The 12,487-nt window shown below is 41.5% G+C and overlaps 1 pseudogene; it reads left to right on the plus strand.

Annotated features, from left to right (window-relative positions):
* Positions 1-357: 357 nt before the first annotated feature.
* Positions 358-4,857, plus strand: LOC117368539 (annotated as a pseudogene).
* Positions 4,858-12,487: the final 7,630 nt, after the last annotated feature.

Raw genomic sequence — 12,487 nt, forward strand, 5'->3', positions numbered from 1 at the left:
CGATTTCATTTCCTGGAGCTCTCCTCTCCAGGCTGTAGGAAGCAGCAGTTCCAGACTCAGAAACCCCAGCTGATTCATCAAAGGGGGAGGGGGAAAGGGATTCTACATCGATCTGCCTATCCTCTGCTTGCAATAACTTCCCACCTAAGCTTAAAGCCCCCCCCCCCCTTTTCCATTGAAGGATCACTGGACCTGGTTTCCGGGAAAAGTAAGAGATAGTGGGGTTTGCTGCTGTCTTTCGTCAGTCATGGCAAGAAACCATTCGGGTGCTGAAGTTTCTGCAAGGATATAGGCTGACTTCCATGGCAGTGCACCCGGTTTCGCGGGTTACTTTGGGCGAATTTGTAGCTGTCGATCATGAGCACCGACCTGGAGCGTATGTCCCTGAATTCATCCCCGAGCACTTCGCTAAGTTCGGGGTCAGCCGGGCGGCTGCTCTCGGCTAACGTCCGGAAACTGCATAATGCCTTGAACCTGCTGCTCAGCGAGTTGGAGAGGGAACAGTTCATCCACTGCCTGAATGTCTATCACTCTCGTAGGAACGTGTATGACCTGGTGCAGACCCTCAAAGTGATTCTCAGCAGTCCGGATAAAAGGCAGCTGCTGCCCATGCTGCGCCTGGTTATCCCCCGCTCTGACCAGCTGCTTTTTGATCAATACACCTCTGAGGGGCTCTACCTGAAAGCCGACTATGCGATGCTCAGCAACGAGAGACTGGCTCCGGAGAACACCAGTCAGCCCTGGCTGAGCCACAGCGGTGCCTTCTGGTCTCGGCCCTTAGTTCCGCTAGGCTCACAGATGGATTTCAGCACCATCGCAGAGGGGACAGCGCCAATAAGCAGTGCAAGGGCCCTAGAGAGATTCCATGGAGAGGTCAGGCAGGTGATCCTCAAGAGAAACAAGATGAACGAAGGGCTGGGTTTCAGCATCCGAGGGGGATCCGAGCATGGAGTTGGGATCTATGTGTCCCTTGTAGAGCCAGGATCTCTGGCTGATATGGAAGGGCTAAGAGTAGGAGACCAGATCGTAAGAGTCAACAACAAGACCCTAGACAGCGTGACCCATGGAGAGGCAGTCAAGGTAGGCACTCTCTTACAAACCTGTTCTCGGGGTGGGGGGTGGGGGGAGTTTGTTTGTTTCTTTTGGTGAGCTAAGTTCAGTGTGCAAAATAAGGAAAAGGTCATTGAAGTCAAGTTTCTGTAACTTTTATGTTCAAATAGAATTTTAGAAACAAAATCCCGGCCTTCATTATGAAGGAATAATTCTGAAGACACACATGCTTGCGCTTAAACTGTAGGGGGTGCCTACCCTGAACTTTAGACAACAGGAGCTCCTATGCACTGAACCCCTATAACTGTGGTACAAGTTCGGTACCTAACACTGTCCATCTTGATACATGAAAGAATTGGAGCTCTTGTATTATGACATCACAAGTCAAACACATGTAAAGCTATAAAGGTAATAACAGGAGAAAATTAGTATGTGTGGGCTGAAAGTGAATTAGCGCTCAGTCTTTCTACCATTCCTATATAAAAGTGGATAGAGCCTTAAAGAAAAAAAAACAAAACACTTGGCATTTCTTCATGAGTTCACACAAATTGATGTTGTACTAGCTAGTCATATTTAATTCTGTATTGTTAAACTCCACAGCTTTCCCTCCAGTTCCCTTCTACCACATTGGAATTCCTATTTACTATGCATTTTTCTATGCATGACAATCTTATGGTGGCTGTGACCCCATTATGGTGGCCATATAAAACTGTGACCCCCCCTGGGTGGTGCAGAACAATGATGCACCTGTGTAAAGAATGCCCAGGTCGTGACCCCAAATGTGGGTTTTGCAGCCCCATTTGGGGTCCTGACCTACAGTCTGGAAAATTCTGCTATAAAAATAAAGGGGATATTCTATAAATAACACCTAAAGCTAGGCGCCTCAATCAACATGCCTAGCAGATCTAGGCACCTAACTTAATTGTTTAAAAGGTTTAATCAGCACCCATAATTGGCAATTAACAACAATTAAGTGGATGGTAGGTGCCTAACTTGAGGTTGGCACCTTGTTCAAGGTGCCTACCATAAAGTAGGCAAGGTTAGGGACAGATTGTAGGCATATTTTTCATGTAGGTGCCTGCTTTGGACTTAGGCGCTGGTAGGCACCTAGCTAAGGAAATCATGACATAAATAGGGTGTGCCTAAGGTTAGGACACCTACCAACACCTAAGCCTGATTCTATAAAGTGTACCTGACTTTTAGGCATCATTTATAGAATCAGGACCAAAATGCCAGAAGATCTTTAGTAGATAGACCCATAGGTGAGCTCTCTTAAGAGTGTATGTGGTCCCAAGATGAGAAAGGATGCTTGCATGCCTATCTGGTAAGCTCTTTTCCCAACTGGTTTCTTGACTGCAATGGGGTGTATGGACCCTGCACAGAAAATGGATAGAATGGGTTAAACAGGTACATCTTTAAAAGAAAAGGATTATGGGGGAAGGGAGATAAAGGCTGAGCTACTAATTGCAGAGATAATTTTGTAATCACTGAAGGTTCTATTTTGAGAGTAAATCTTCATCCCCTAGTAGGCTCACCAGGAATAGCATTCCAGAGAGACAGATAGCAAACTTTATGGTACAAGTGAGTTAAGGCTACCTGAAACTTGAATTCTACAATAAAGTTGCTTTCAGTTTTTGGTAGAGAGATCCATGAAAAAATATATATATTATCCACTTCTGGAAGTGAGCAATATAAAATGGACTTTTCTATTAGGATCTGCAAGCTTTTGCCTGGTGGCACAGAGTAGCCACTGCTGAAGACAGCATTCTGGGCTGGATGGAGCCGTGATCTGGTTTAGCATGGTATTTTTGGTGTTATGTTTGTAGAATAAGGTGTGTTTAAAGTAGGCCGAAGGAATGCATGTGTATTGAGAGATTAAAAAAAGAGCATTTGATTTATTGACTTTATATACTGCTTTCCACAGTCATTCTATTAATGCTGTTTACAATGCTTCATTATACAATAAAATTATTACAATGCATCACATCGTTAAGAAATTAGCAACAATAGACCAAAATGACATAAAATGTGACAGCTAATAAATAACACTTTGCAATTAAGAAAATATTAAATTCCATAACCCAGTATACAGCCTTCACTTAAGTCAAAATGCATCTGATTTGCCATTTTTTAATCATGGTACTGAGTGAGTAACCAAGTCTTTAGTGCTTTCCTAAAAAAACAATTACCAATGTCTCACCAGGCAATGTATGCCATACAGGCATACTCACAAAACAGATATTGTTCTCTCTAAGCTAAGCAGGAGTCCTCCACCTTCAGTGCTGCCAGTAGAATAGGCAGTTTCACTATCACATTTTCAGTATTGAGGGACAGGCAAGCTCTGTTATACTCCAGGGAACATGTCTGTCCCTAGCTATTGAAAACACAATATTGAAAGATCACCCTCTACTGGTAGCAATACAGTCGAAGGACACCCACTCAGCTTTGAGGGAACAGTGTAACAGAACACTATACTTCTAATTGTTGACCACTGAACTTTGGTTAGCACTGGCAACTGAAGCAAGAGTTGCTGAGATGAGCATAGTTGTCTAAAAGGGTATATTCCACCTATCTATCTGATAGCTATTCAACAGAAGCCACATACAACTCTTATGTTTGAAGCAGCATATTTGGAAAGAAATTTGTGTGAGAACTAGAAGCTAATGGAACCCTGCAAGTACTAGTATAACATGATTAAACTTTCTTTTACCTGCTATTACCCTAGCCATCATGTTTTTGATATTTGTGACCTTTCAAAGCTGTTGGGGTTGTTGTGTTTTTTGTCAGTTCTTGATACCGTGAAATATAGTGGTCTGGGTGGCTTGTAACAGAATGGTCAAATGATCAAATTAGCAAAATGAAAATTGGTGTTAGATGCTTATTACACAGAATCCCTAAACTCACACAGATTTGATTTGAGAAGTAACAGACCAGAGAGGGGGATGGGGGTTAAAGAGAGGGAAAGATGCCAGATGAGGTGATGGGATTTGTTCAAAAGAGAATGAAAAATGTGGTGCGGGGTGGAAATACTGGTGTCCAACATCTGCTTCCTCCAGTTTGCCTCTCACTGCCCTTGAAACGTTGATATGAGGGTAAATCAAAAAGTAAAAGCAAAATACATTTAATGGCTTTAATAGAATTAACTGTGAGCAATTGAAAGTAATCAATAAGCTCTTTGGGAACCCAGACTTTCCTGTATCTCAAGTCATCATGCATTATGGAAAATGCAGATCCATAACTGATATCCAAATCTGCAGCCAATTGAGACACCGTTATCCACTGGTCTTCTCTAATCAAGGCATCTGCCCTGTCAATGTGCTCTTGTGTGCGCAGTGTTGATGGGTGACCTTCATCGGTTACACCTCTTCTTCCCACTTTAAACTTTTTTACCCACTCATAAACCATTCATTGATTCATGGTGTCATGTCCATATTCAGTCAATATCCAATGGTGAATTTCCACAGATTTCATTCCCTCTGCCCAAAGAAAGTGCACTACTGCACATTGATCTTTGATGGTGCCATCTTGCAATGAAGCGCCAATGTTTCTGACCTTATGGCTGCCATCCGACTAAAGGATGAGCGCTGCACTGTGCGTGGACGAACTATCCAATAGGCAATGTACGAGTACATATGTTGCATTTTGCTATCTCTGTTCCAGTTATCACATAATTTAACAATTACCTTTAATGTATATTTGGCTGGCTTCGACTTCATTGAAGTTGCCTGGGAGTTGCCTGGAAGAAGAGCACAGGAAAATCTGAAAGGAGAAATCTCCCATCCCATCCAGACCTGTAGTATCCAGTAAAGGGTATTATAAGCCTGCAAGGTGTCAATTGCACCCAAGTTTATGCATATGCATGCATTGTATGCGCTGTATATTCCCATACTTACTGATTTTGAAACTGTAAATACAAGACCTTTCTGTGCCCTGTAGCTTTATTTTACTGTTGTAATTTTGAAAATTAATTTTCCCTTTTAAGCATTTTGAAGATAATTTAATAAAGTAGTGGCTGTGTACGAGGCATTTTCTAGATTTGGAAATGGTGTTTATAAAAATGGTGTGGCTCATAGGAGCCAATTTTTCAAAATGCTTTGGATACTAAAGCCAATGAAATTTACCCATCTCTGGTCAGTGTCAATGAGTTTACTCTATATTGGGGTGTTCAAGCATCCACAAAACTAGTTCTTATGGTGTGGATGTGCAGAAATATACTGGACTTAATGCATGTTGTTTTTCAGGTTTTGGTAGTCTTATTTATTTCTTTGTTTTAATATGTACTGTATGTTTTTTGTACACCACCTTGGATAAAGGTGGGTTATAAATTATAATAAATGAAAAAATTGAATTACTTCGCAAGACAGGGCAAATCAACAATGGATTATCCATCTTGGAAATCCAATAGATTTTCAGTATTTAATCTGCTGCTAGCCCAATGGAATACTGGAAATAAATTATACATATGGGGTCAAGAATGCCTGTCTGTCTCTGAGGGACAAAGGTTTGGTGGGGAGGGGGAGAGGCACAATGAGAGGAGCATTTTCATAAGGTCATCCAAGTCAAAATGAATATCCATCTTACAGGTATTTTCCAACAAGAAATATGTCAAGATATCTTGTTTAAAAAAATATTAGATGGGTGTCTATGTGCTGGAGACATCCATCATGAACAGCCATTTTCCAAACTGGAACGTCCAACAAGTGAAAGGCAGAAAAACAGGGACAAGGCCATCTATCTGGCAGCATTCTTAGAAGACTGGCCACAGAGGCATTTCTGAAAAATAGAGGGGCAGCTTAGTGATTAGTGCAGTGGACTTTAAACAAAGGGACCCAGGTTTCGATCCCATTTTAACTCTTTTATTTTGTACAATTGTGAGCCTTCCAGGAACAAATACTTACTGTACCCGAATGTACACCACTTCAGTAGCCTTCAGGCTTGCAAGTGGCTTATACAGTATATTTAGGCATAGTAGATATTTTTATGTTTCTAGAGGGCTCAAAAAGAAACAATTAAAAGGATGTGAACCCGGGTCCATTGATTCATAGTCCACTGCACTACTATGCGACTACTTAGATTTATTTCCTGCTTTGCTAAGAATGCCTAGAATACCCAAAGCTGTCATAGAGCGTGCAATTGTTGCCAATATAGCGATCAAGCTTCTAACAGTGTCTTAATTACCATCGATTGTTTGATTTTTTTTTTTTTTTTTTTAAGATAAGAGACATATGCGATAAATTGCACTTCATTGGAAACAAGACCCCCGAGGCACGCCTTACGGCAGAAACATGTACGTGTCGGGTCTTAGCAATGAATAAACAGACTAAGCATCACAGGTCGCCTCTTTTGTCTTCTGTTGTTCTACCTTGAGGAGGTAGAATCTCCTGTATTCGTGCATAGAGCTTGGTATCCCACTTCAGTCCCACTTTCAGGTGAGAGGGAGGAGGATAGCAACCACTGGGAGATTAAGGAGGTATCAATTGCTCAATCAGAGAATCTTTTTGTAGTGGCCTACCTGGCATACCAGGCACATCATCCAGTGGCAGGCATTGGAGGGGGAGGGGGTGAAGTAGTCAAGGGGCCATTGTCTGCTTATGTGCAGCTCTTGGCTCTGCTGGTCCCCTGGGCTGGAACAGAAAGTTGATGTCAGTGGGAGCAGGGGCCGTGGAGCTGACAGCCATGCACATGTGAACTGTGTATCCCGTTAAAGCCTGCACCCTGGGCGGACCGCACCCACCATCTTGCCCATGGTACACCACTGTCTTTTTGTACCCTTATTGTAACTGAAACAGTTCTAACTTAGGAGCATCCTTCTTTTTAGATTTGGACATTTCTTCCTATTTAGTAATCGCTGTTGGACATCCAGATTTCAGGCCCTCCCTAATCCTGCTCAAAACATGCCCCTAACATGTTCCCTTGCTGTTTGGACATATTGCAGTGTTGTATGTTTCTTTTTTTTGCCTTGCAAAATGGGTATTTGGATGTTTCAAACACATGGATGTCTATTTGGTCATTTTTGGGAAGGGGTGAAACGCAGACCTCATGGACCTGACGGACCTCACGGATCTAAACCCGCACGTCCTTAAAAATCTGAGGTCCGTGCCGCATGTAGTTAAGTTTCTGGCTCTGACAGACCTCGGTGACAATTTAGCGCTGACGGATCCGTCTCAGCATAGGGAGGGGAAAGTACTAGGATCCGTCAGCGCTACAATGTCATCAAGGTCTGTCAGAGCCGATTTATTGGGGCTGCAGGAAACCAGTTTAAAGGATTCGTTTTAGAGCCGCTTCAGCACTAGTCTCTGGCTCCGACGGACCTCGGTGACATTTTAGCGCTGACGGATCCTAATACTTTTCCCTCCCTATGCACTAAATTGTCACCGAGGTCTGTCAGAGCCAGAAACTTAACTACAAGCGGCACGGACCTCAGATTTTTAAGGATGTGCGGGTTTAGATCCGCGAGGTCCGTCATGTCCGTGAGGTCCGCTTTTTACCCCTTCCCGTCATTTTCAGACATTCATATGCCTTGAAAATAAGCACTCAAGTTAGAACATAAGCCACAGAAATGAACTCTCCCTAAAATGTGGTCTAGTGCTTTTTATAAGAAAAACAGTTTGTTTCAGCAGCATCCAAACTTTGATTCAGTGAAATATAGCAGTTAGGGAATTTCTCCTTTCAAGCTACTTCTTCCCTCTTCTCTATTTTCCTGGTCACTAACACACATAAAGCCCTGGAATAGTGGCATCCTCTAGTTAAAATTCAAAATTCACCCTTTGAAATCTGATGAGCGTGACATTTGACAGATATATTATCATACTTTGGGCTCCTTTTACGAAGGCGTGTTAGGGCCTTAATGCGCGGAATAGCATGCGCTAGCCGCTACCGCCTCCTCTTGAGCAGGCGGTAGTTTTTCGGCTAGCGCTCCTTTGTAAAAGGAGCTAGAGAATGACACGGTGACAAAATTAATCACCGTCACCGTCCCCGCGGATAACCGCGGGAAATAATCCCATGTCATTTTCTAGTGTCTATTTCAACCTCAGTCCTTCTACACCAGTATTCTTCAAAGCAAAGCTTGCGGGTCAGTGGCTGTGGCCATTCATACTCTGATTCTTATGTGAGCCAAGGATAATGAAGCCATTGTGACATCACTGATGTGATTGGCTCTTAGGCACTGGTGGAATGAGGCATTATGACATCACAATATCTGCTCTGGATACCAGAGACTGTCATTCTGTAGTGTCTATCTCAACCTCAGTCCTTCTACACCAGCATTCTTCAAAGCAAAGCTTGCGGGTCAGTGGTTGTGGCCATTCATACTCTGATTCTTCCCTCTCTCCTTAAAGAATGACATGAAAATGGTTTACCGCGGTTATCCACGGGGACGGGAACGGTGATGAATTTTGTCACCGTGTCATTCTCTAAAAGGAGCCCCTTGATTCAATGTATTCTTTCCAAAACAGAATGTTCAGCTACTTCTTCATTTTAACCATCCAATTCTTCTCCCCTTCAGGTGAGAAACAGTACATGGGTCTTTCACCTTTTTAAAGATGAATTTCAAGAAAACAAGTCAAATAGGAAAACGGGCTTGTTGAGTGGTATTAGGCTTCCAGTTCAATTATGAGCAATAGAGATTTTCTGAGGTTTGAACACAGGGCCTGAGAACATAAGAAGAGCCCTACTGGATCTAGTCCAGTATCCCCTCTTCACGGAGGCCAATCCAAGTCCAAAAGTACCTGGCAAAAACCCAGAGAGTAGCAGCATTCCATGCCACTGATCCAGGGCAAGCAGTGGCTTCTCCCATGTCTGTCTCAACAGCAGTTTATGGACTTTTCCTCCACAAACTTGTCCAAACCTTTTTTAAACCAGCTACATTAACCACTCTTACCACATCCACTGGCAACACACCCTATTCAATATTTACATCTCCTCCTTAGGACATCTACTGCAAAAGTTAAATCTAAATTTCTACATATATGCTGATGATATTTCTATTTTAATCCCTTTGAATAGCATAACCAATGAAATTTTAAAACACATTTCCCACATTATGACTGAAATAGAACAATGGACAATCAATTTTAAATTAAAATTAAATTCAGAAAAGACAAAAGTTTAAAATTACTAGAACATCGCTTCACTTAAATGGTCATGATTACCCGATTTCTAAAACTATAAAAATATTTATCCATGGTTGAACACGCAAATTTAGTGGTGAAGAAGTGCTTTCTTGCACTATGGAAATTAAAGACCATCATAAAATATTTTGATCCTCTATCTTTTAGATTATTGGTGCAGTCATTGGTTCTATCTATATTGGACTCTGCAATATCATTTATTTCGGTGTACCTATAAAAACTGAGAAAATTGAGAATAGTACAGAATACGGCTGTCCGTCTGATATTTGGGCTGAAGAAAAATGATCATGTTAGTCCCTACTATAGACTGCTGCACTGGTTGCCTATGGAGGCATGAGTAATATTTAAGTTTGCTTGCATTTGCTTCAAGTTGGTTTGGGGAGTAGCCCCTATCTATCTTTTATCTCATTTCGTGCTATAAAGCCCTACATGAATAATCAGAAATTGTAATTTATTTGCCTATCCAAAGATCACTGGTTGTAAATACAGGTCCTTTTTGGATAGGACTTTTATGTTTCAAGCAGGTAATTACATCAATTGAGCCTGGTTGACCTATGGCGCATTTCGGAAAGAAATTAAGACTGTATTGTTTGATAGATTTATTTCCCAAACAGAAGTCATACTAATTACAATAATTTTACTCTGACTATTCTTAAGAAATATGTTGTACTTTTGCTATTTGTATTTTGTGTTTCGCTGATTGTCCAGCTCTCTTCAGTGTAAACCGCCTAGAAATTGTCTGATTGTGGCGGTATAGAAGAATAAAGTTATGTTATGTTATATTGATTTTTAAAAAACATAGTAGCATAGTAGATGACGGCAGATAAAGACCCAAATGGTCCATCCAGTCTGCCCAACCTGATTCAATTTAAATATTAAAATGTTATCTTCTTAGCTATTTCTGGGCAAGAATCCAAAGCTTTACCCTGTACTGTGCTTGGGTTCCAACTGCCGAAATCTCTGTTAAGACTTACTCCAGCCCATCTATACCCTCCCAGCCATTGAAGCCCTCCCCAGCCCATCCTCCACCAAACGGCCATATACAGATACAGACCATGCAAGTCTGCCCAGTACTGGCCTTAGTTCAATATTTAATCTTATTTTCTGATTCTAGATCCTTTGTGTTCATCCCACGCTTCTTTCAACTCAGTCACAGTTTTACTCTCCACCACCTCTCTCGGGAGCGCATTCCAGGCATCCACTACCCTCTCCGTAAAGTAGAATTTCCTAACATTGCTTTTGAATCTACCACCCCTCAACCTCAAAATATGTCCTCTGGTTTTACCAATTTCCTTTCTCTGAAAAAGATTTTGTTCTACGTTAAAACCCTTCAAGTATTTGAACGTCTGAATCATATCTCCCCTGTCTCTCCTTTCCTCTAGGGTATACATATTCAGGGCTTCCAGTCTCTCCTCATACGTCTTCTGTCGCAAGCCTCCTTTCATTTTCGTCGCCCTCCTCTGGACTGCCTCAAGTCTTCTTATGTCCTTCGCCAGATAAGGTCTCCAAAAAGACGTAAGAAGACTTGAGTGTCCCCTAGTCTTTGGAAATCCTGATGCAGTAAAAAAAAACAAAAAAAACGATCCACTTTAATAGCCAACTAGTGATTAGTAGGAAATGGCTGAAAAGACATACCAAGCACCCTAAAGTTTCTAAATACACTTACATGGATATCACAGTGCTGTTGTAGTCTAGGCCACAGTTACAAAAGATTGTTTTATCTTCTTCTGCATGTTCCTAGAAATATCTGAAAAGATACTGATCTTATAATTTATAAAAAATAAAATAAAAGGAAAGATTTCGGTGTTTGGGAAAAAAAAAAATCTAAGAAGTCATTCTTTTGTTGGAATGAACAGCCAATGAAACAATTAATGTAAAAGGTGACTGCGATATTTGACCTCTCAAAGAGAATTCTAAAATCAAGACTGTCCAGGAATAGAAAAGACTGATGATGATCCTTAGATTTTCTCGTGCCCTTGAGAAAGTAATACATTTTTGAGAGAGGCTGGATAGATGCTTCAGGCACCTTTGAAATTTCAAGAATATATTTCTTAAACATAACATACACTGTAACAGAAAGAGGTTTAGAGAAATATATCAGGCATGAGCTCCTGGGCCTGACAATACTCTTCAAATTCTCAGTTCTCCGAGGTAAATTTGGATTATCTTTTAGCCAACAAATATTCATTTCATAGTCATTTTTCCAGTTTTTGTTCTTGCTGTTCAGTTTTAGTCCCCAGTTCAATTCTCTAATTTTCACCCTGAAAAATTCAGAGGCCACCATAGCCAGTTGATTTAATCTGTCAAGACAGGGAAGTTTACAAACTAGCTATGGCCTCTCATAGTTTCTTCAAATTAAACATTTCTGACATGTGAACCAACTAATCTCTGGCTGCACAGTAAGGGAAAATTCCCAAAGAAAGCACTTTAAGTGACAATAACAGAGTCAAATTTACAGGCGCCTTCTTCACCTCAGTCCCAGTTGTATCAGTCCCAAGCATGCTGCTTGCTCCAGTTTCCTCATTGTACTTTCACAGTAAATCAGTACAAAACTCATCCTCATGTCAGGCCTAATGTTGTCTCCTCCACGAATAGTGTATCAGCACCAATCAACTAATGCCCATATGGAGAGATCACTGATTCTTCTCTCCACTTGTGCCAACTTAGGGGCTGAGTCCTCAGAGGACCGGACCGTTGCCTCAGACAAAGACACTGGTCTCTGCAGCACCCGACACTCTCAGCGAGGACATCCCTTGTGGTTCCAACAGCCATAAAATAGGTAGGAAAGATGTCTGTCAGATCTGAAACATGGATCTGGCTTACAGTAGCTGCAGGAAATGACACCTAGACTCTCCCTTTAAATTTGCCCATCAGTAAGCAAGCACAGCTTGAAAAAGAAAACAGCAGTATTTTACACCTGTAAACCTGCCAACTTAGACACACTACTCACTTTTTTATGGAGATTTAGGGGCCCTTTTATTATGCAATCTGGGCTTAGCACATAAGAACATTAGAATAGCCATACTGGGTCAAACCAATCAATGGTTCTTCTAGCCCACTATTCTGTTTCCGTAGTGGCAAATCCAGGTCACAAGTACCTGGCAGAAACCCAAAGAGTCACCATATTCCATGCTACCAATCCCAGGGCAAGCAGTGACTATGAACATTTCCTCCAGGAACTTGTCCAAACCTTTTTTAAATCCAGATATGATAACTGCTGTTACCACATCCTCTGGTAATGAGTTTCAGAGCTTAACTATTCTTTCAGTGAAAAAATATTTCCTCTTACTTGTTTTAAAGCTATTTCC

Source organism: Geotrypetes seraphini, chromosome 10, assembly GCF_902459505.1.
Source record: "Geotrypetes seraphini chromosome 10, aGeoSer1.1, whole genome shotgun sequence".
NCBI lineage: Eukaryota > Metazoa > Chordata > Amphibia > Gymnophiona > Dermophiidae > Geotrypetes > Geotrypetes seraphini.